Here is a 25,137-nt window from a genome sequence, read left to right on the forward strand (position 1 = left end):
CAGGTTTGGCTGGTAAACGTTATGGGTTATTTTTTTGTTATTTTTATCCATATCTGAGCAAGAGATCATTTATAAACAGAAGTTAAGCAAAATAAAACTAGATTATTTTTAAATATATGTAAGTGGACAAGCACATAGACCACCAGTTGGTCACCACCGGCTATAGAGATCGACGCTGTAAGAAATGTTAATCATTTTTACATAGCTTATGCGCCATCAACTTTGGGAGTTAAGATGTTATGTGTCTTGTGCCTGCAGCCGCATTGGCTCGCTCACCCTCCAAACCGGAACACAACATGTATATTTAGTGGGTGGTATCTACCCAGAAGGCACAAAGTCCTACCACCAAGATATTATTATCCGGGAAGCTTTATAACAAATTTCTGTAACCAAAGCTGTAATTTTAAATTTTCATTAACAATTTCAGTATTATAAACAAAAACTGTACAAAGTACCGTAGGATGTCTAAAAACGAGATGGTCAATCTTACAAAATTTTCGTCAGTCTCATTTCGGTAGATTAACAAGAAACCAAATATTACAATTCACCGGTAAAATAATTACAAGTACATGCATACACAGTATGTTCTTTTTTGTTTTTCTTAACATTTTCCGTAGCTAAAAGGCCACCCCTAATTCATTGCCTCGAGGGGACATACTGTGTACGAAGTAAAGAAAATGAGAAACAAAAAAAAAACCTTAATAATATATTTTATGCATAAATTATGTATCTAAATTTTGTACAAGTTTTTATGACAAGAGATGACAACGGCTCCGCCAGTAGAATTTTAACCGAAAGTCACGGGTTTAAATCCTGGTAGCGACTGAATGTTAATGTGCTTAATTTTTATTTATAAATTACCTTCTATTATCTTTATCGTGAATTCTGCACCTTATAAATCCAACAATAGAGGTTATAATCGTGTGGTATAAAAATCTCCAAACCTTATCCTTAAGAGGAGAGGCCTTCACTTATAACAATTATATTATGAAAGCAAGGTAAATAGGTCAGCCGATAGCGACTGACTTCCGGCGCCGGAAGAAATATAAATAACTTGTCATGTTGCCAATCAAAACAATAAATTTAATATATTACATCAAAACATGTAATAGACATTTTATTTGTCAATTTACATATTCAAGTCGCTTGAATAAATTATTAATAAACAAAGTGTTATTTAACAGATTACATTAATAATTAAAAGCAGCTGTGTGTATGTTGATATATCAGCAGGCCATTTGCATTTATATGTAAATTGTAAACACAGATATACAAGGATCCCTCGGTGGTCTAGTGATTAGCTGAAAAGATTCTATGTTCGATAGTCTTAGCTTTAAATCCTAGGTCAGGTACATACAAGTTATGTTTTTATTTTTACATTTTTCGGTGTGGTGACGAATGTCACCCATCTGAGGTAGATTGGTGATATCTTGTGGCATACAAGTCGTCCCGAGGGGATATTTAATGGTAAAATCAGCGTCTCTGTACTACGCCCATCTTACAACAATCGCAAACCCGCCTGACAAGGGTGGCGATTATGGCTTATGGAAAACACAACAACAGTCATTAGTAGGCCAAAATTTGATAAGTTTTGGTGGTAAGGCTGTGCGCAAGCTCGTCTGGCTAGATACCACCCTCTCATCATATATTCTACCGCCAAACAGCAATACTTAGTATTATTGTGTTCCGTTTTGAAGGGTGAGTGAACCAGTGTAACTACAGGCACAAGGGACATAATATCTTAGCTCCCAAACTAGGTGGCGTATTAGTATGATGTAAGAAATTATTATTGTTATTTTATTACAGCGCCAATGTCTATGGGCAGTGGTGACTACTTACCATCAGGTGGCCCATTTTTCCTTTCGTGAAAATTTCTGAAAGTTCACTCTCCTGTAAGCACAGCAAAAGATATGCGTTCCGAAAAAAAAAATTAGACAGTTTTTTTGATTAGATGTTTATAGTTTGACAGTAACCCAGAAGACTGTGCGGGAGTAGAATATTTTGTTATATAATATAATAATAAGTAATAAATACATATATACATATAATAATAGGAGATATACAAGACTAGAGACTTAATGTGAAATTAGTAACTATTGTACAAACGACAGCTTTTTGTTTTGTATAAATAACCAATATCAAGAGTTACTAGTTTAAGTTATGTTGTTTAAATATAAATTAAGGTTAATGTCAAATTATTTAACCTTGATAAACTTTCGATACATCGAAGGACAAATCATAAAATGTTTTTTTATGTAAGATTGAATTTATTAATTATTTATGTTCAAAACATAATGGCTTCACCTGCTTATAATGTAAGGTCCTTTTTATAATTTAGTATTTTGTAACATCGATGTATTTCGCATCTTGTGTCGGAATTTATATCACCTTTGATTAATATTATAAAGCCAGAAGAGTGTGTCTGTTTGTAAGTGCTAATTTAATGTTCTACTAGTCTGATCTGATGTTTTTTCTTAAGATACATGATCCTATCTAACGTAGGAGGATTTTGGGTATTCCCCGATTCATTTATGCTAGCTAAAGAAGAATCGTAGGTATCGTGTGGTCCAAAATTTACTATTATACTATTTCCCATCGATTAACAGATAATACTGATAATATTTTTCTCAAAAATTAGAAATCGAATAATCTCAGACGACCTCCGTAGTCGAGTAGCGTGTACACCGGTTTTCATGGGTACGCCCCTCTGAAGTCCCGGGTTAGATTCCCGGCCGAGTCGATGTAGAAATAGTTCATTAGTTTTCTATGTTGTCTTGGGTCTGGGTGTTAGTGGTACCGTCGTCACTTACATTACTTACATTGAGATCAGAGTTGTCCAATATTTATATATTAATATTTAATCTAACACCACTCACGAGAAAATAATTTTAAAATAAATTTGTTACTTATAGCCTCAGGTCCAACCCTATCCCTTAAAGGAGTCCCTGGTTACTGCCTTGAATAGATAGTCCATTTATTGTTGAATGTAGGCATTGTCGCTTTACGGGTGATACCGCGCGGAACCGCTAGTATTAAATATTAGGAAATAATGTTATACTAAAAAAAAAATTACTTGGAAATCGAAATGTGGTGGATTGTATACATTTGGACTTATTTATTTTAAATAAAGAATTCGTAGAAATAATAATTAAATCGTAAATTTGTTTATTTATTTTAAAGGAAAATTTACAATAATTTACAATTTTTACACTTAGAAATAGAACAGATTATACAGGCTTATTGGTAATTCGACGTATTCCAGTTAGGAGGTGATAGGGGTCACTATTTGCGATAATTTTAACCCCCATGTGAATGATGAAAAGTGAACCATTTTTGAGTTATCACATTTTTTATATTTTTTCAAAATAAGTCAAAATTGCAACAAAATTGCAAAAGTGGCATTTGAGGAACAAGTAGGCTCTTTTTTTAAAAGTTCCCAAGTTATATCGGTTCGGAAAAATCACCGACAAAAGTTGGTTCCGTTGAATGTTTGGTTGAGGCATAAAATGCCTTAAAAAATACGCTGGGGTGATGTAGATGGAATTCGGATTCTAACGCGATTTCCAATGATGATATTCAGCGGCCGGGATTAATCCAAACAATTCCTCTGAACATGCCCTGTGAAAAATGCGGTAAAAGATACACAGTGAACCCACGCAGAGCCGATGGTCCAACAATAAGTGAACGATAAATATTTTTAGTGATATTATAATATAAAGATAATGTTCATCTATCAACTTTAACGCTGCTTCAAGAAGCATGACATTTCGCACAGGAGTTTCTTTTATAAAATACGAGTAAAAAAGAGTAAAAAATGGTTCTATAAAAACGTTTACTCCTAAATAGGTTAATAGAGAATGATTGAATTTCCATAACACAAGTGATTTAGCTACTTACATTGGGATCATAGTAATGTATGTGATGTTGTCCAATATTTATTTATTATTATTTATTAATGAGAATTATTGGAAACTGATGTTTTTCATATTTGTTAATAGAAACGTAAGCGTGTATTTTTCCTTACCATATACACAGTTAAATTCTCGCTGCGACTGAAGGTTTAGCCTTCAAAGAGATATAGTCAGATCAAAAATCTTCGAGCATTTGAGGAAAATCGGATGTTTTCGGTCTCGGAAAATTTAGACGTTCTGTTAACCTTAATTGGCATAGATTACCCCTGTATTGAACAGTGCACCCTCTGAAATAGGTAGTTACGTTAGGTTAGGTAGGTATTTTTCATTCATCAAATATTCTGATAGCTAAATTTTATAACTTTGCCAATTAACAAATATTACTCAATATTATTTAGATTTAAGATAAAAAGCGTGATCTTAATCTTTATATAAGAGCATTTGAATAAAGGATATTTTAATTTTGATATTGGGTTTTTAACGTCGCGTATTTTCAATCAAGCCTGAACATTGGGTCATCATTCATGCATTCATCAAGTATGGGTAAGTATGAATATGAGAAAATTAACATAATTACCTAGGTTTTAACGTTAGACGTAAATCAAAAACTTACATCTTAACTAGTTTAAATGAGTAGAGTTAAAAATGAATAGTTGTAACATAATAGCCTAATATCGCACGACTTTAAAACACTGAAGACCAAAACAAGTTATGAATAATTCACATTATTCGGGATAATTTATCAAGATTAAGATTTTTAGACGGTCTGGTAATCGCAGACACATTCCCAAGCCATATTTTAAGTTTCGCAATTAATCACAAGTATCCATTAAAATGGCTCTATTTCAAATAACTAAATTTATTTCGTGCCAACTCGCCAGCTCCGAAACGAACAATACGAGTGAAGTGGAACAATTTCTTTTATGCTATTTGTTGGTGAAGCCATCCAAATTTTAAAGTCATAAATTTCACGTGTTCCTCCATTCTGTGTTTTGCTTTTTACTCTTTTCAAATTTCGAACAGAAGGCCACATAAATCTGTCTGAAATAAAACACGTTCAACACCTTTTTTTAATTACGTTTTCGGTTAAAAAAATTTAAGATGTTCATTGAAAATTTTATAAGATTATGTTATATTGATATAAACGTTTATAGTAATCATTACGCTTTTGTTTTATGATTTGTTATTCTTAGTTAATTTTATGTTATGAATCGATATTAATTTTAATTTAGTTTTAAATTATAAAAGTATTAGAACGTATTAATGTACGTGCAACGAACGTGAATTAGAACATTACAATGTATAACTGAAAAAATTAAAAACCAACATACATAAAACTAATACTAGAAGATGCAGCGCCTTTCGAAAAAGGTTTTAGTACATAATATTATTACATAAGTTCCAGCGCTTCGGAGTTTAACACGCTTTAAATTTACACGATTGACGTGACAAGCTCGAATTTAATATTCTTGTTGTATATGTATGGCTGGATACTCGTAAGCTTAGCGGTAAAGTTTCTATTATGAAAGTTACTTTAAGATAGGTGAAGCTGCTAGAAACACTTAGCCTTCACAATATTATAAGGTAAATCTTACCCGAATGAGGATCCTGCTATAAGTATTATATTATTTTACTAGCTAAATAGTTTTACCCACGCGAAATGTCTAAAACATTACCAAAAGCACGATAGCCGTCACCACTCAATTTATACCCCTGAGGGGTGAATTTATATCTCCGTACCAAAGCTCATCTAAATTGGTTCAGCGGTTGTGTGAAGATAGAGTTACTTTCGCATTTGTAATATTAGTATAGAGTAACCGCATATGATTATATATCAAAAATAACAATCATATTAACAAGTTTTTATTTATATTAAATAGGTAGGCGAACCGGGAACTGGTCACCAGGTGTTAAGTGGTCACCACAGCCTATAGACATTGGCGCTGTTAGAAATATTAACCACTTCTTACTTCGCCAACGCTCCACCAACCTTGGGAACTAAGATGGTATGTCCCTTGTGTCTCTAGTTCGGTTCGGTCGGAACACAATTATATTAAGTATTGCTGTTGGCGGCAGAATAACTGATCAGTGGATGATACCTACGCGGACGGGCTTGGCTAAACTCTGCCACTAAGTGGAGTCATATCAACAGTCTGTAAACATCTTGTTAAACTTAGCCTTGCTTTTAATATTTTAGGGTTTATTCCACCACACTGTTGCGATACTAATTAGTGGATTAATTGGTTAGGGGTATCATAACGATCTTTTATCTAGCAATAAATATATTATAAACACAAATTTAGCACATACAAATCAGTGGTACTCACCCTGCTTGACCCGCAACCTTTGGTTACGATTGACGTGTCTTAAGCCGTCATGGTACGTTTTGTTTTTGTAACGAATAACCGCCCCCTTGCCGCACTCTCTGTTTTGACAAAATTCACGATAAGCAGATATTAGAAACTAGTTTTTATTGTTAAAAGTAAACATTAAATACTTCTTGCATAACAAATATTAATTCAAAAGTATCTTAAGTAAATAAGCTTAGGTTAAGTTAACTATTTAAGCTGTCCCATCATATGAGATTAAGTGAAATTAATTTATTCCGAAAGTCTTTGGCATCTCTGCGGTCGACTTAATAATTTGGAAGCGTCGATTCGTTCAAGTAAACCAATACTGGCCGTAAACAGTAAAAAAATTATCTGGTTAACTCTTACAAAACAGCCGAGGGCTTTGACCTTTTATATTAAGAAAGTAGGGTATATGTTCTTATTGTTGTCATGCTTGATTAAAATTGTATTTACTTTTCTTTTTGATTTGCTTCTAAATTTAAATAAAAACTGTATATATAATACAACTTATCGATTTCGGCACATATCCAAAATACCTAATTTATCGATATTTATAGATTATATTTATAGATAAACTTCGGTTATTTATTTTTGTCAGTTGTCTTTAGGGTAATTCGTATATTATCGAATATTATTCTCATCAGATATTCTACTGCCAAAGATCAATTCCTTGTCCCGTTGATCTATAAGGAATGGTAAGTAGTTATGGTAAGCACATGATATCTTTACTGGTACCATTTTTAGCGGTGCAGTAGTGATGTTCGTTCTGAATCAATATTGGAATTCGTAATTTCGCTAGATTAGAAGATATAAATTAACTAAAACAGTATAGTTTGAAAACTTTGTTATCTACTAATTATTTCGTATGATCGAAATAATATCCAAGCTTAACTGGGGCTTAGTTAAAACTTCGTCTGACTTTGAAACTTGTACTAGTACTTGAAAGACTTAATTTTACATTAAGCTACGTCTTTGTCTATCTAAATTATACATGCTCGTTTGATTCGATTAAGCCCTAAAACATAATTGATGATTATAGTATTTTATCATATAATATATATTTCTTTATATTTATACTGATTATATTTAAAACATATATTTTATACTATTCGACTGAAAAGAAAATTATAGATTAATTAAATAACAGTTTTATTAGTTGGTGGGACATTGACTGTATAAGAATTGGCCCTATTTATTGCAGTCCCTGGGTTTAAAGAATATATAAGCAAAATTACAAAAAAACTAATAGTTAACAAAAATGCTTTTATTTTATAGAAATAGATGAAAAAAAAATAGAAGAGCTAAGACATACCCTTTTGATTCCGTTCATTATTAATTACAAGTACAATAAAATAAAGGCAAGTCTTTAATAAAAAATAATAAAGTTGATCTATTTAATGTGATTAAAATATAATAACAAGTCGACGTTCAAGTGTAGTGTGCTTTACCTTATAAACATATTTGACCTATTTCTGTGTGGGTACGCCATATGTCTCGGATTACTGTGTGAATATAAAAGAAAAAAGATTATAATAGAGATAGGCAACACATTGTGATGTTTGCCGTAGCCCTCCGTCTAAACAGTATTCCTTGTACCTTAAAACTGTATGAATTAGAAATGGGATCGAAAATTTTCGTATTTCATAATTAACAAATAAAACAATTTTTAAACCGTAATATTTCGTAGCTTCACTTCATATAGTTTGTTAAATGACGATTCAAAAGCGCTTGTGAAACCTACTCGAATAAAGTATATTTTGATTTTTGATTTTATGGTCACGGACCAATAAATAATTAATTATCAAATACTAGTCGTACACGATCACATGATATTACAAATGGAACCGATATCCGTATTTCAAACATCAGAAATGATAAATTTATCTACTCGTAAGTTCAAGTAAGCAGTGCGTAATATGTCAGGGTCTCATTTTATTTTTTTATAATTTATACATTTGAACAGTTAAATACAATTTAAACAAAAATACCTTCAAATAGACAATTTGAAGCAATTATTACATATATTGTAACTACGCTAATTATTTCGTGTTTGATAATGTAACAAATTTAAATTGTAATTAATTTTGAAAATAGATGCCCGAAGGTTATTGTTACGGCTCAAAAGTACTCGACAAAGCTCACTTAAATAAATAATATTTTGATGTAGTATGATTCCAAATTGACGGAACTTCTATATTTTATAATCTAAGGTTTACACCTTGTATTAGAATTTAATTTCCCATCAGATATCGGATGTGTATTCATTAGCGAGTAATTAACAATTTATAGCTATTATGGAAACGTGTCATATGTATGATTAAATTTGGGCCTTATCACATGAAGAATATGAACTATTTTAGTATAATTATGTTTCGTAAGATTATCTTATTAAATATAGTGATTTCGCTAGAATTTCTGTATTTGTTTTCATGTTGAAGGTTAAATGCTTTAATCCAATATGGCACAGTTCATTGAATATCAAATAACGATAATAAATTGGTGGTAGGGCTTTGTGCAAGCCCGTCCGGGTAGCTACCACTCTCGATTCCTCACAGTATGCGAGGCAGCCAAACAGCAATAGTTTTGTTGTGTTTTGTTTTGAAGGATGTCTGAGTCAGTATACCTACAGGCACATGAGGCATAATATCTTAATACCCAAGTAAATGATTCTTACAGCGCCAATGTTTTAATACGGTGGTGTCCACTTACCATCAGATGCCTCAATTGTTCGTTTGTCTATCTGTGTTATAAAAAAAAACGATAATGTCTGATTTATAAAATACTAGTTTTACGCTCGCAGCATCTCTCATATGATTGAGAGAGCATACCAATTGCACATTTTTTTGAAAGAACATTGAATTTGAAGAAAGTACATATATTCCTTTAACCCCAATTTTACCCCCTTCAACAAGAGATTTCAAAAAACCTAAAATCCTATGTCCTTCCTTGGTATTCAAACTTGCTGTATATCAAATTTTATAAAAATCCGTTTAATGGTTTAGCTGTATAAGCCTAACGGTCAGTTAAACAGAGTTAGTTTCGCATTTATAATATTAGTTAAGATAAAAAAAAAAAACCGTCTGAAAATGTCCCGCATATGGCCTGATCCTTCTCGCTTGGAGTGTATTACACTACGCTGTTCCAATTCAGGTCAGTAGATACACATGTAGTTGAGTTACATACGACACATGCAGGCTTCATAAATACAATTGAGGAACATAAAAAAGTCAGCGGTGCAATATTAATACACAACCTTTGATTAAAATCGGGTCTAACCACCGGACGTTCTCAGTTCTCTATAAATTAACATTCAACGAAATTAATACTTGATGTAATGAATTTTGTTGTATTTGTTACTGCACCAATGACTATACTTGGAATCACTTACCATCAGGTGGCCTATTTGCCAGTGCTACATTTAATATATAAAAAATATAACTAAAAACTATATCGAAACGAAGCAATTAAAAATGTGCGACACCGTAAAATTTTCAAGTCGTTATCATCGAATATCTACTCCGAATTCATTTGCGTTGATTTGTTATCAATCAAATAGGCATTATAACGATAATGACTCATGCATATTTAAATTCAACGACACGTGAGCCACCTATGTGAAAGTGGGGTTCGATTCTGAGTCGTGACACATATTATCTGTAATTAATATGTTATAAGGTTTATCTGTTATTGAATATTAATTGGACGTAAGAATTGGCCACACGATGGTGAGGTCTCAACATCACCTCCGTATTGGAGCTTTAAGAAATATTAACCATGTCTTACATCACCAATTCGCCACCAACCTTGGGATCCAAGACATTGATGTCTGTAGTTACACTGGCTCATTCACCCTTCAAACCGGACAATAAAGAGTCAGAATGTCTGATGATTGGGTACCCAGACATTCTGGGTTTACAGAAAATTGTGTACTATAGTTAAAATATATAACACATTTTTTTGATTGAATGCCTTAATCTGCACGTATAACTTTTTAGTACTCAAGGTTTTCAGGCAATCCATTTGCCAGTCAGCCTACCTGTTTGAAATAAATATCAAGTACGCGATAAATCACCACTGTTTCATATTCTTAACAATAATACAACTATAATAAAATCGTGAGAAACACGATGTTATGTTAATGTTACTTATATTAAGCCTTCGGTCCAAGTTTTCAAGTAGTAGAGAAAATCGAAAACTTCGTAAGCCTCCGTTACTTAGCCACTTATAAAATTAAAGTCTGTCCCAAGCTCTGTGTGGCAAAAACACACAAATATATATTAACACTATTGACCTTTATTTACGTTACTACCAGTGGGTGCCGTGTATATGTAGTTTTTTATCAAAATCAATTCGTTCAATTATATTATTATAAAATGTCATTGACCTTTGAAAATAGATACAAAAAAACAGCACTTTTTATTTTAAATTTAGAATAAATAATAATAGAGCGTATCCAAAAACATTAAAAAATCAATCGTCGGAATTAACTCAATGTCTTGCTGAGGTTCTCGGTAGAATCTATATTCCGAACCGACAGTAAAGTAACGACACTGAACTGTTCAAGACTAGTTGACTAATATATATTTTGATTTTATTTGACTCCATGTTGTGCAGTTTCATCCTTCATTGAAATCTATCTCATGTTTTACAAACGTTATCGCGTCACCTTGTAATACGTACCCTATCTAATATTTTAAGCACTGTAAAAGCCACACCCTCTTTAGAACTGTGGTTGTTGGGTAAATATGCAAATCTACAGTTACTATTATTACTACATAGTTGTATTCATTTCATCAATATCATAAATGCATTTACAATAAATTATTCTTGCTAAAGCAAGTCGAATCGGATTAATAACGAGATTTACAGCGCGAAGTTAATAAGGAATGAATGCAGGTGCTGATAAGAGGAATGACTCAATAGACTGCGGTACTGTAGCGGTAGGGTACGCAAAACAGTGTCGTGATATATTAAATTACGAGACGGTTGAATTAAAATGAATAAAAATAAATAAAAATTAAAGTGGTTTGCCTCACCACAAATATGAAGACGATTAAGAAACTCGTCGGTCGTCATAGTGTTTCTAGTAGTAATTTTCGTATTCGTATATATTATATTCTTAAAATAGATTAATAAAAAATGTTAGCAACTCCCATCGCACACATTGTCAAGTTAGCCTTTAATTAATTACTAAGGACTTGACTTGTCAATTAACTTAAAAGTATAACACCAGTTTATAATATATATTAAACATAAATTAAAAATTAATTGTTTTGTCATCGGTACTTCAATGTTATTGTTAACTTGACAAATGGTGTGCGATTCGTCTTGGTTTCTCTCGGGTCCTCATCGCGATCATATCGTGAACATCTTCCAGATTTTGCTATTAGTATTAAGGGTTTATTGACCTTTGAACGCCTACGAAAATACATATATTATTATAGTAATCCCTGAAAACGAGATGAATACGTATGATATTACTCTTCACAATAGCTTGGATAGTAGATTTTACACACAACTCCGCCGGCAATATAAGTAAATCTCTCTTGTAACGGCTTTATACTATAAGAACATTTGAACATCAATTCTTTCCTTTGACATTTACTGTTAAAGTGGAACGTCAAATTGTTTATTTACCTAATACGTACAAAAACCCTGTATACATACATTCACACGATAACACAGTATCGTACTTAGATGGCACATTTGTTTATTTCCGACACTAATTCCTACATCTGAGGTTGTATCGTGTAATTTTACCATTTATTAGATACTTTAAAACGAATACGATTCTATGTAATACGGTCGCGGCAAGGTTACTAACCCTAAGGAGGATGGAACTATATGTACCACTTAAGGGACTTAAATAAAACAATATATTGATATCAGCGAATCGTAATATAAACTAATGATAAAAGGCTTCGAATTATGTAAATGTAATTAACTGAAATTTGAAACTGAAGTCATTATTTATCACCCTCGTACAATAAAAACTCATTATGACGTCATATCACGTCATAGACGTCATATTTAAAGCGTATCGCGTGACCTCTGTACGCGTTGATTTTAACAAAAAAAACAATAATATATATTTTCTTCAACAATAAATCCGTTTTATCTTGATATAAATAGAGAAATCCTTGAACAATGGTAAAGACTAATTTGAACACGCAACTTGAAATGTTTGCCCATATATGCCAAAACTTTCTTTTTGGCACTCATTTCGATAATTTGCTTACTCTTAGAGCATAAAATGTTTCTAGTATATGTCAACAGATGGCGTTCATCTTTCATATCATATTAATTCTTTGGTGTTTTTAATTCGCGCTGGTTTTTCTTTAAAGACTATTTTTTTAAGGTCTTCGCATAGGTGCACTTCGTTAATAAAATAAATCATTTCATATAAATATACTTTATACCATATATATCTTAGGAATGATGTAGCTTTCTACCAGTGAAAAAAAAATTAGAATTGTATCAATAGCTCCGGTGGTAACCCTAGAGTTTAAAGATTGTGGAATATAATTTTCATTTCGAAACTAATTTGAGCCAGTGTGTGAAATTCCTAATTATTATTTTTTATTTAAATCACCTATTACGCATGGAAACGAGAAGAAGGTGGTGGTGGTGGTATGCCTGGTGGTTACTGGCACCCACGGACACCAGCAACAAGCAGGAATTGCTGATACCTTACCAGTGTTAAAGAAACCTATATACTCAATGTTTGAAAACTCCCTTATAACAACACTCCGGGAAAAGAAGAAAGATCATTCCAGAACCTGCACGTGCAGTTGGTTGCTTGGATGTAGGTGAAAATCGAACTGAAGCAATTCGCCATACTAATTGTTCAAATTTACGTATACCTTACACGTATTACTTACGAAGACGCGCCCCTCCCCATTAAAAATTATCATCGGCTTGCATTAGTGTGAGTGAGTGACGCTCGTACTTACAAGATGTCTTCGTGTGCGTGCGATTAGAAGTAAAGACAGCAAAAAAATACATATTCGTTTTTGTTAAGTTTAATTTATTAAAATATAATCATAAAGGGGCGCGCCCTCGTGAGTGAATATCTATATTTTTATTTCTAAGAAATTTGTTGCGTTCTACGAAAAGTTTAACACCAGTTTCCATATCAAATCTCTACCCGGAAGAAGCAACATAAATACAGCTTGTTATATTATAATTAAAATGATGTTAAGCATCAGATTGTGTTTGTTAAACCATATAATTAGCTCAACAGTTCTATTACCGTAATGATATTATAAAATTTAAGTGAATTTTATAACCACACCAGTAAAATACCATACTAGCAATTAAAATTATAAACGCACACATATAATACTTGCTCAATTTACAAGTATACTACACATAGTAACGTAACACAATATCATATCTTTTAACCTGATCTTCACGTGAATATTTATTTTGAATCTGCCACGTTATTTTAGTGGTTTATTTACAAGCCTGTAGATGTTGAGTTTCTGGGTTCAAACTATGTTACTATTTAAAAAAATATGTATTATAGGTTTTGTCAAGAAATTCTGAGTCTGGATATTAGTATTTTTTGTTTCTATAATAGTAAAAGCGTCACTTGATGATGAAGTGGTTACCACAACCCAAAGTCACTGTAAAAATGTTAACCTTGTGAACGAAGATATAATGTTCCTTGTTCCTTAATAGTAAAAATAGTAAATAGTAAAAATAGTTACATTCGCTCACTCAGACTTCAAACTGGAATACAACTATTCTAAATATTGGTGCTTGGCGGTAGCAAACCGTCAATGCTTGCACTTCTTAGACTCCGGCCGTGTTTTAAGTATACCACCAGACTGCTTCGTTTGTCTATCGGCTTGATATAATTTTTCAACCATCATACAGTTATGTTTTCTGTTCTGGCAATTTGGTTTGAAGGTTATCACAGAAACAAGGGGCAAAACATTTGAATACGCTGAATTGGTGGATTGTGTTAAAAATTGTGCATACTTCTCACAGTAAATTTTTGTTCATAGGTATTTCCATGGGTTCAATATAGGTGGGTTATAATTACGTACCATTACGTGACCAATGAGAATTCTATCTAACCGAGTTGATTAGTCTATGCGTTGTCATTTTAAAAACAAAGAGGAAATAAGTAAATACTCTTTCTAAATGTTCCGTTGTTATATATAAACTTATTTATACAATTATTTCGTAATTAGATTAGGTTATTAAACGGTATGTCATAAAAATTCCTTTCTTAATGTTCCTTAGCGTTTACAAAGGACATTGAACCGTTTTTTTTTATGACTAGCAACACTGTACGAACTTCGCACAAAACTATTATGTTTTTAAATTATTTCCTTAAAAACTAAATTATTTACTAATGTTATTAAGAAATAATGTTCACTTCGTTTTTAATGGTTTTATACATGAACTGAGATGCCGTGATATTTGTAAAATAATGGAGGCTTTAAATCTTGAGACGTGAAAGAGGAACATTGATTTAAGAAGAAAATTTCGAGAAAAGACCAGGAATAGAGTTTATATCCGGAAACAAAACCAGGTATATAATTTATTCTCTGAGTGATCATTTTACCAGAGACATTTAATTTAACGCCACCGCAGTTTTCGAATACAGATTCAACCAAATAGACCTACGACGTATTAAATTCTCTTATACATCAATCGTGTAGCTACACATTACAATTAAGTTATATATTTTTTAGTAATATACAAAACATCGATTAATATCATTTGGGTAGCCCGTGGTAAGTACCATCCACTCATCAGATATTCTTCCGAAAGTTGAGTGAGCCAGTGTAACAACAGGTTCGAGTGACGTCTTCGATAGTCAAAGTCAAAGTCAAAAATCTTTATTCAATATAGAAGTGTTTACACTTGCTTATTGATTGTCAAAAATCTACCACCGGTTCGGAATTTAGCACCTCGGACCTGAGAAGAACCGGCGAAAGAAACTCAGCGGGATATATATATATTTTTTTTTAACCATTTTCCATGTACAATGATAATTATATTTTAGTTATTTGAAGCATTAATTATATTATAATTAACTTACATTTTAGTCGTATACATTATACATATCACCGTTTTATTGTAAATACCGTTAGATTGTAATCTATCTCGCGAGATTGTAAACTGCCGAAATATTATGAACGGTGATTTAACTTAAAATGAAACGTCAAAAATTTCGATTTTTATGATATTTCGGTTAGGTTAGGTTAGAGTTTTTAAATTCACAAGATGCCTAACAACCCGCGAGCTATTGTTTTAACGAATTAAAAGCTTATCCGGGCTATGTAGTGACAGCAGACCCTCGGCACGTTCAAACATAGGGACTTGATGCTTCCATTAAATACATATTATCTTAGGTTTTACTGGAAAATCTTAAGATTTGCCTTAGTTCGAGCTTTTACAGTAACATATATACAATAATTATAAATTATCACAAAAAATTAAATACCTATAATATTGAAATCAAAGCATGCAAAAGGAGGTCTTATCACCGGTACTTAACTGTTGGATTATTTGGTACCGACAATTCCACACACACACTACAAAGATGCTTGCTTAGAATTAACAAGTAATCTTCTTAATCAGGCGAAAAGCCTTTTGCCAATCAGTGGAATGTTTAAAGGCTGTTATTGATCAAGGCGAAATAGCCTAGAGGTTTGTGCGGATGATTGCGAGTTCAAACCCAGAACACCATTGAATTTTCGTCTAAATTTTGTTAAGAAAACATCGTGAGATAACCTACATGTGAAGCTTAATATCAATGAAATTCTGACACATGTGTATCCATCAATCCACATTGAAGCAGCGTTTTAGAAGGAGCTTGAAATCTTGATTTTTGTAAAGCGAGATATTTATAGGTTGTTAATATTGATCAAATATTTCATAACAATTGAAAGTGTCATTACAACTTAAAAGTAAAAATATGCTTTAGATTGAATGATGACACTGTTACATGAATTACTGACATTTTTATGTATCGAATTACATATTTCGAACTTCGAACGAAGGGATACCGTGAGGTAGCTTGTACATGTCAAAGGAAATTCTGAAACATGCATATCCGCCAATGCGCAGTGAAATGTAATGACTTCTGACTAGCAGCTGGCCTTTAACCGTCTGCTGATACTTAAATAATATCCATAATATAATAATAAATTAGAAATCCTAATGCTTTTAATGCTTACAACAAGATGCAACGGATTTGGGGGAAGTTATTTGTATACAGTATTGTTATTTGAGCGGAGGCCTTAGCCCAGTAGTGGGACATTAACAGGCTTATACGTTAACTTGTTGAAGCAGCACTTCACGTATTCGCCTGCTTTAATTTTTTTCGTGATAAGTTTGAATTTTGTGATCCTTTTAAAATGTATTTAATTGTAAATTAAAATGTTATTACTTTAAGTAGTTCACGTGTTTGGGAGACAAATTAAATCTAAAACTATAAATACAGCAGCTATGAATGTCAGTCGCCGATGTTCTCTCCTCGTTAGGAGTAATGATAGTTGTAAATTATCGAACGAAAAAAAAAACACACACACGCAGATTCGTCGTTGTTACGGAAATTTCTTAAGGGCCATGAATTCCTCTCTAGTTAGTATCCCCTGCAATGTGACCAAACCAGACCGATGCAATAAAATAACACGAGATTTTATTTTAATTAGTCACCGCTGACATGACGAGTGTAGTCAGCGAACTGGTTATATATTCGATTCATGGTTGTGACAAATTCTTATGCTGAATGTGAACCTGCTAGAAACTACTAGAAACTACTTTGTAGGTGTAGTTACTCTTTTACTCAAATCATTGTCAACTCTATATGGTAATCAACGATGAATAATTATGAAATCAATATGATTTATTGTACTGTTGACATTTTTTTAATTTGAGTTTTAAATTTATTAACGGGCAAAGGTAAGTGATAAATAAAAATTAAGTTCGATATTCAAATATTTAATTTAAAATAACAATTTCAGTGTCCGACTTAGAACGACTTGCCCTAGTGAACTTAAAATTAAAAGTCGGCACGACAAAGCGTAATTCATTTAAAATACGATTATGTGACACGCAACGTGCGACGCCGCGGGCGAATATATAGCGAGTTTTGTCATTTTTACCTCTGCCTTCATTTGCATTTATAATGTTGATCCGGTGGAAGTTTCGGCTGAGTATACAGTTATTTAATCCCGACGAAAAGGAACACAACTTGAAAAAAAAACACGCTAGGTGAAATCTTCTTTCGTCTTTCTTAGATAAAGTTAAACAAAAAGTTACACTTCAACAATTATTGTTTTAAAAACCATGGCGTATAGGACATTATGTCACGGTATTAATATCCTCTTTGTCAATTGCTATATTATCTGAGCCGAGATGGCTCAGTGGTTAGAACACGTGTACCTTAACCGATGATTTCGGGTTCAAATCCAGGCAAGCACCACTGAATTTTCATGTGTTTAATTTGTGTTTATAATTCATCTCGTGCTCGGCGGTGAAGGAAAACATCGTGAGGAAACCTGCATGTGTCTAATTTCAACGAAATTCTGCCACATGTGTATTCCACCAACCCGCATTGGTGCAGCGAGGTGGAATATGCTCCAAACCTTCTCCTCAAGGGAGAGGAGGCCTTAGCCTAGCAGTGGGAAATTTACAGACTGCTAATGTAAAATGTAATGTAAATGTTATCTACTTACAGTCAACTAATTCTATTTCATAGTGTTGTAATAGTTTTGCTACATACATTCAAGGCAGATTACAAAATTATTTTTATACAATAGTAGAAAACGCATAAAACTATTATTAAAAAATATATATATTTTTTTTTTAATATAGAAAGGAAGGCAAGCAATTAATCTACCAGATGATAGTGTACCTTTGATCATAGACACTATATACCATAGACCATAGCAACTATGAACTATCTATACTAATATGATAAAATCACTGTCTGTCTGTTATTGAACCGAATTCGATGGAATTTCATATGAAGTATTCGGATATTGGATATTATACGTGCATCCTACGAGACTAACACGCGGGCAAAGTAGCAGGCAACAACTAGTTTCTTATAAGACAAAGCGTGCCGCCGATCATCTCTTGTGTCCATACCGTGTGTATATTTGACTGTGCCCTAAATTTTTCATCTTATATATAAAAGAGTTAGCCGAACATCTGCGTGACCAAGCGAGAGAAAGCGTCCGCGACGCAGTCTGTATATCAACTCCAGTGGTGACGCGAAGCGAAGCGAAAACCAATGGAACCTCAAATATATAATGCTGCGACTATACTTGCCCGACTAATTACTTTATTTATATCTAAATTGTTAAATACAAATTGGGCAAAAGCCTTTTAAATGTCTCAATGCTGGGTAAAGGCCTCCTCTTTTTGAGAAGAAGTTGGAAGTTACTGCAAAATGCTGTTCCAATATGATTTAAATAAAATCATAACGTTGTTTATTCAAGTTGGGTGATAAAAACGATTTTAAATCGTTATCTTACAGCGTTTAAATGTAAAGTTACCACCGGTTCGGAAGGTAGATTCTATCGAGAAGAACCGGCAAGAAACTCAGTACGTTTTTTCCATTCCATTTTCATTACAGTCAGTCAATAAAGTACAATTAAATTTATACATATCCTGCCTCTATACTCTTGTATTGAGTAATATTCCTCATTTGTAATTTTTTAATAGGCCAAGTCAAAAATTTCTGTAGAATCTTATTATAGAAATAAATATCGTGCCTCAAAATTAGCTTTAAGTAGTAAACTAAATGTTATTAGTTTACCTTTCCTGCTTGTGTCTTTACAATTATCACAATAAAATAAAAATTGCATAGATTTTAATAATTTTATAAATTATTTGATTGTACATGTATGTATGGCATAGGCATATATACAAAGGAAAAATGCCTTAAAACTATTATTTACACTTGTGTTAAAAGAACGATAAATCTAGCTTTATGAATCCATATATTAAATTATATAAGATAATAAAAGAAACCATAGTCGCGAGTTAATTACACTTTAGCTGTTCTAAATATTTAAATCTTCGCATTCGCTTCGCTTCACCACAAGTGTGTTTAAACCTTTAACTGATAATTTTTGAAGAGGCAACAAAACTTTAACGACCGAAAATTCTTATTTTAATATTTACGATCGAAACGCTTTAACATAAAAATTTAATTGGCGTTAATGTTTAATTAAAATTCAAGCTGATCTTGTTAATTGCGTATAAACAGTGTTAGGTAAACGTAATCTTAGGTAAATGTGATATTTTTTATAACTTAAGTATATTAGATACGCTCATTTGGACTTTATAGTGAACATATCTTAAATACAGTTATTTTTAATAATATCTCATAATTAGTTTAAACTCACCGGCCGTACCTTGTAGGCCCGTGTACCAACAAACTATTAATATACTGGTAAAATAAATATATGTTGTTATGTCCTGGTTGAATCCTTACACGAGGGACAAGGGAGCTTGGATATCATTGACGATGTGAGAATTTTCATTAATAGTGTCAGCGTGCATAGTCGAAGGTTTAACCTACCACCAATTGACGTATTTTCTTTCTGATTTCCTACAATGTATATAAAATATTCTAAGCGAAAGGAAAAATTGGTACTTAGAATGTAAATATAGAACATTTAGAGATTTATTACATATTCGATTAGCTAAACGAAATACCGGGAGACTCTCACGTTGGAGTAGCAGAGCTACTTGAGGCATAACTGTCTCATTGGTGACTAGCGAGTAAAGCTGCAAATCTCAACACCCTGAGTTGAAGCCCCGGGTCGAGTTACAACCGGTAATCTAAGTAGCAGCCTCGAGGTTGGAAAATTTTGCATTTCCGTGCCTCGGTCAGCACGTGAAGCCTTGTTCCGTCCCATAGTACGAGAGTGGTGGTTTCCCGCTGCTACTGCCCGGTTGGCTGTTCTCCCTCGAGAGTGGCAGGCATGACGTAATCTGTCAGGAGAGTAATATAACAAATATCATAGAAAATATTGATGGTGTGATATAGGGAAAATTTTGAACGGAAATATATTAGTTCACTACAGATAAAAATAGATGGCAATATACACTTAAAAAATATTGAGATAATTTCAATCGAAGCAATATTTGTAGTAATATAATTTAATATACGAACAGTTTTATATACAGACGAAAAAAACTTATAATATTTAAATTGAATGTGTATTTGTTATTTTGTTGTAATGCTTTACGTTGTATATAACTAATCATTGTTTGGATACTAAATAATAAGTAATAAGTATCTACATAGACAATGAAAAATACTTGTTATTAGAAAAAATCTCTATTTCCTGTACTAACGACATTATTGTGTACCAACATTCCATTTGGTTTAGTAGACACTTTGTGCTAATAGATGGCGCTGAACGTTTTAAGATCGATAAAATTGTTTGTATGAAAGCAGTAACTAAAGATTCGAGGCTTTGAATAGTCTATGATTTTCAGCATGAATTTTCGATAAATTACAGCTATTATCGAATCTTTAGAAGTAAAATTACGAAGTTAGTGGAGAAGTGTTGTGTTATAAATAATGACATATTAAACAAGTACTCTTAGTAGTGAACAATATAGCTGAGCTTTTAGTGAATCTCATGAAATACGTTAATCTAAGATTTGTTGCTTTGTTCCTTCTTCAATTATAATATACTATATATATATAAACTTATCTATATTAATATTAGAAATGCGAAAGCCTGTCTGTTTGTCTGTGGCTCTCTCACGGCCAAACCACTTTGATGAAACTCGGTGTGAATCAAGATTGAAGTCCAAGGAAGCACGTAGTCTAAGACCTGATGAACGAGCAAAGCATGTGCGACTACTGACATCGAAACTGTATATTGACATTATGTGGCAATGATTCTTAAATAATAAATTAGTAATCAGTCGTTACAGCAATGTAGATATTCTACCGCTAAATAACAGTACACTTTATTGTTGTGTTCCGGTTAGAAGGGTGAATGAGCCAGTGTAATCACAGGCACAAGGGACATAACATCTTAGTTCCCAAAGTTGGTGGCGCATAGGTGATGTAAGGAATGGTTAATATTTCTTACAGCGCCTTTGTCTATGGGCGGTGGTGACCACTTACCATCAGGTGGCCCATATGCTCGTCCGCCAACCAAAAAATCAATAAATAAATCTTTATAAGCAGTTATAGCCTCCCGTTAATTTACATACAGAATTATCTCCGTTTTTGTTATAGTTATTTTTGTAACATTAAAATTAGGTGATTAAGATGCAATTATGTTATTGTAGAAACCATGAGATGATTACGTTTACAATACGTAATGAATAAGTTTAGTTTCAACTTTAATGTTAGTTTGAAGTAGATTTAATGGGTATTGGGGATTTTTGCAAGCCCGTCTGGATAAATAACACCCCCTGGTTATGTGTTCTACCGCTAAACAGCAATATTAAGTATTCTTGTGATCCGGTTTGAAGGATTGAAGAAGGAGTGGGCGAGTATAACTAACACATAAAATCGTAGTTCCCAAGGCTGGTGGCGCAAGGAATGGTTGCCATTTCTTACAGCGCCAATCTCTATAGGTGGTGATCACTTACCATCAAAGGGTACAATTGTCCTTCTGCTTATTTTATCAAAAATAGTTTACCATAACGCTTAATATGTCAGAATTTATTATCCTGGAATACGTGCAACTTAATTGAAGATTGTGAGTTTAAATCCGTGCAAATATGACCGAGTTGACATGTGCTTGATTTGTGTATATTATAATATTTTTAATCTAACATTTTCTTACCAAGGATGAAACTCAAACAACTTTCGATAGATGGCGTTGGAAGGTTTAGATGACATATTTTCGACAAGAAAAATCAAAGTTGAAAACAATTACCAAACACAGGTTGCCCTATATAAACCTTCACACTAATAATCGAATGTTACGGTAAATCTGAACGGCGGAAAGAGTTCAGACGCAAGACAGCGGCTTAACGTGCTTTCCGAGGAACGGGAGTGTGCGGACACTTCCCATTTCCAGACATCATGCTGCAACTGAGACTTTTATTGACAAATAAATTCATTGTTTTGGAACTGTGGCCTCATTTCTAGCCTCTAGACCAATGCTTAACTAGGCAGTCAAATATATTAGAATAGATAAACATTACATGAATAAATTATATTGATTTGGTTCAATAGTTAAATATTTTAATGCTCAGCGTTTTACGCGTTTAATATTATGAAACTGTACCAAACTAATTGTAACTACATACATATGTATGTAATTATTATAAATATAGTATACGACGTTTAAGTTAATCTATAGGATGTTAACGGTTTCCCACGACAATAATTTCCTTGTTTTAACCGTTAGTTAATTAGGTAAGTATATGGTTTGTTATGTATCGTTATTTTACATCTCGTTTCGTTTTATAATCTCCATCTAAGTTTAAGTTTTAATTGCATTATAAACTCGTCGATTGGTTTGTAATTGGAAGATATCTATTAAAAATATTTAGTAGAATCTTTCGTTGAATTTTTATTAGTATTCTAAGTCAAATTCTTCTTTACATTTGGAAGCTGCAAGTTTTTACAGCATTAATGTTGGAAGCTGGAGGTACTTCATGGATATTTATCTAGTTAAACTTCAGATCGTTTTTTTTTTTATTTCTAATTCTATTGATCGTAGGTTAGTAGGTAGGTAGCTGGGGCACCTCATGGTATGCCACAAACACAGTCCAGATATTGGATAAGACATATTAACCATCCCTTACATCGCCAGTATGTACCAACCTTGGAAAGTAATAAGCTATGTCCCTTTTGCCCTAATTAAAAGTAAGTATTCCTGTCATGGCTTGCTTTGACTTGGTCCATTCCATATGTGATGTGTGGATGGTATCTACCTGAACAGGTATTACTTAATATATTTGATCTTATACAGGAAATGAACTCGAAAACTATATTGCGCAGTTAATTTGACCAAATGCGGTAAAATGACGAGAAATACCACGTAAAACCAGTGCATTCAAAAAAAGTTAAAAAGAACCGTTTAAGCTCATTGAGGTATAACCATAAGGTTACAATAGATGTATAAAATATCAGATCAGGTAGGTTTACTTGAAAGGAAATCTGTACGAGCGTCGGATATGACGTTGGAAGTGTTCACACAGAGTCTAAAATCAAATCACTCGGTTTTACCACAGATTATAAAACGCAGATGTCTAAATTGAAATTTTTGAAGGGTAATAATTTTATATGGATGAGATTAATTAAGTTTTTGTACAAAGTATAGAAGAAAATGAAATTGGCGCGTATCACGTCGATTGACAAAATTTAAAGCGGGTTTAACTGCGATGTGCATCTAATCATATGATGATGTTACGTGCTAAAATCTTTTGGTAAAAGTCTAGGATGTTGTATATTCGTTTTGTAGCTTTTCTAGTTAGGCATTACAAAAAATGTCATAAGTTACTAAAGATATTAATATGATTTAGTTTTTAATTTACTCTGATTTTCTTATCGATTATATCTAATTTACTTTTCGTCTTATTCTGTTAGAGAATGCAGTAGTGTTAAGCGTACCTCGTGTCAGTGCGAGTTTGTTATTTATAATAAATTTAAACCGTATATAAATATTAGGTTAAAGTTAACTTTGTATCGATTTGGTAAAAAAGTAACAGCCTGTATATATTTTATTACTAAACTAAAGGCATCCTTCACGTTTGAGTTATCTCTAAAGCTTAATCCATCTGTCAGCTCCAATGCTAGTTATTGGATTTTTATTACAGGCCCATACGACACATGAAATTTTTTCCGGTTTCGATTTTTTCCTGCACAACCAAGCTGGATGAATTATAATCATTACCCGGGCCCGAACCCAGAATCTTCTTTTAAGATTCACGTGTTTTCGCCACTATGCTCTCTTAGTTTGTATACCTTTTAATCTATATATAACCTAATCACGTGTATCAAACAACACATAAAATATAATAATGTAACTTACAAGAAAAAATAATTATCCAGAGAAAAATAAATGATTCTGGATTTTAATATAATCTTTGCCCTTATAGGATGGCGTTCAAACCGGAGCCAGTTTGACGAGTCCCCTTTTTTGCTTTGCGGCCTCGGACCATACTTGTGTGTGTAACTTGTTTCAACGTATGTGTGCGTGATCAGCTGATACGACAGCTGTGCGACGTTGGCATAGCAATGGAGATTTATGGGTATTAATAGTATTTTAGTGCTTTGTAAGGAGATGTTCTAGGAACTGATGAACAGCTAAGTATTGATGATATTACTAGGGTGTTTGTTTGTGTACAAGTTACGAAATTATTAATTTGCTTTAAATCTCTTATCATAATGTATAAATTCTTTTACTCAATGTTAAGGATTTATTTTTATTATTAAGGTAATGTATTATCGTTTATCATGTATTTTCTAGTACATTGTAAAGTAATGATGTAAAAGTTAATATTGAGGCTACTCTAATAAGTTTAATAAGTAGTATTATATACATATATTTAGATGAAGATATATTGTTTGTAATTTAAAAAGTACTTGTGACACTTAAGTAATATAAATTAATCATAACTATTAGACGTTTTGTATTTAACAATCATTTAAAATATGAAGTAAAACTAGTTCACGTGTTTATTGTGACAATTATTTAAAACAGTGATTCCCAAAGTGGTCTAGGTGGACCACCAGGGGTCCACGGGAGACTTGCTGGGGGTCTACGTAGGCGTGAATAAAATATGGGGGTCCATAAGATGTTAATGGGGGCCCACGAAAATTTATCTGCTTTTGATAGTAAAGAGCAAAAATGTAAGCATAGTTTTTATAAGGGCCTACCTACATTGTTTTAAGTACCTAACTAAGCAGA

Source organism: Vanessa tameamea, chromosome 18, assembly GCF_037043105.1.
Source record: "Vanessa tameamea isolate UH-Manoa-2023 chromosome 18, ilVanTame1 primary haplotype, whole genome shotgun sequence".
Taxonomy (NCBI): domain Eukaryota; kingdom Metazoa; phylum Arthropoda; class Insecta; order Lepidoptera; family Nymphalidae; genus Vanessa; species Vanessa tameamea.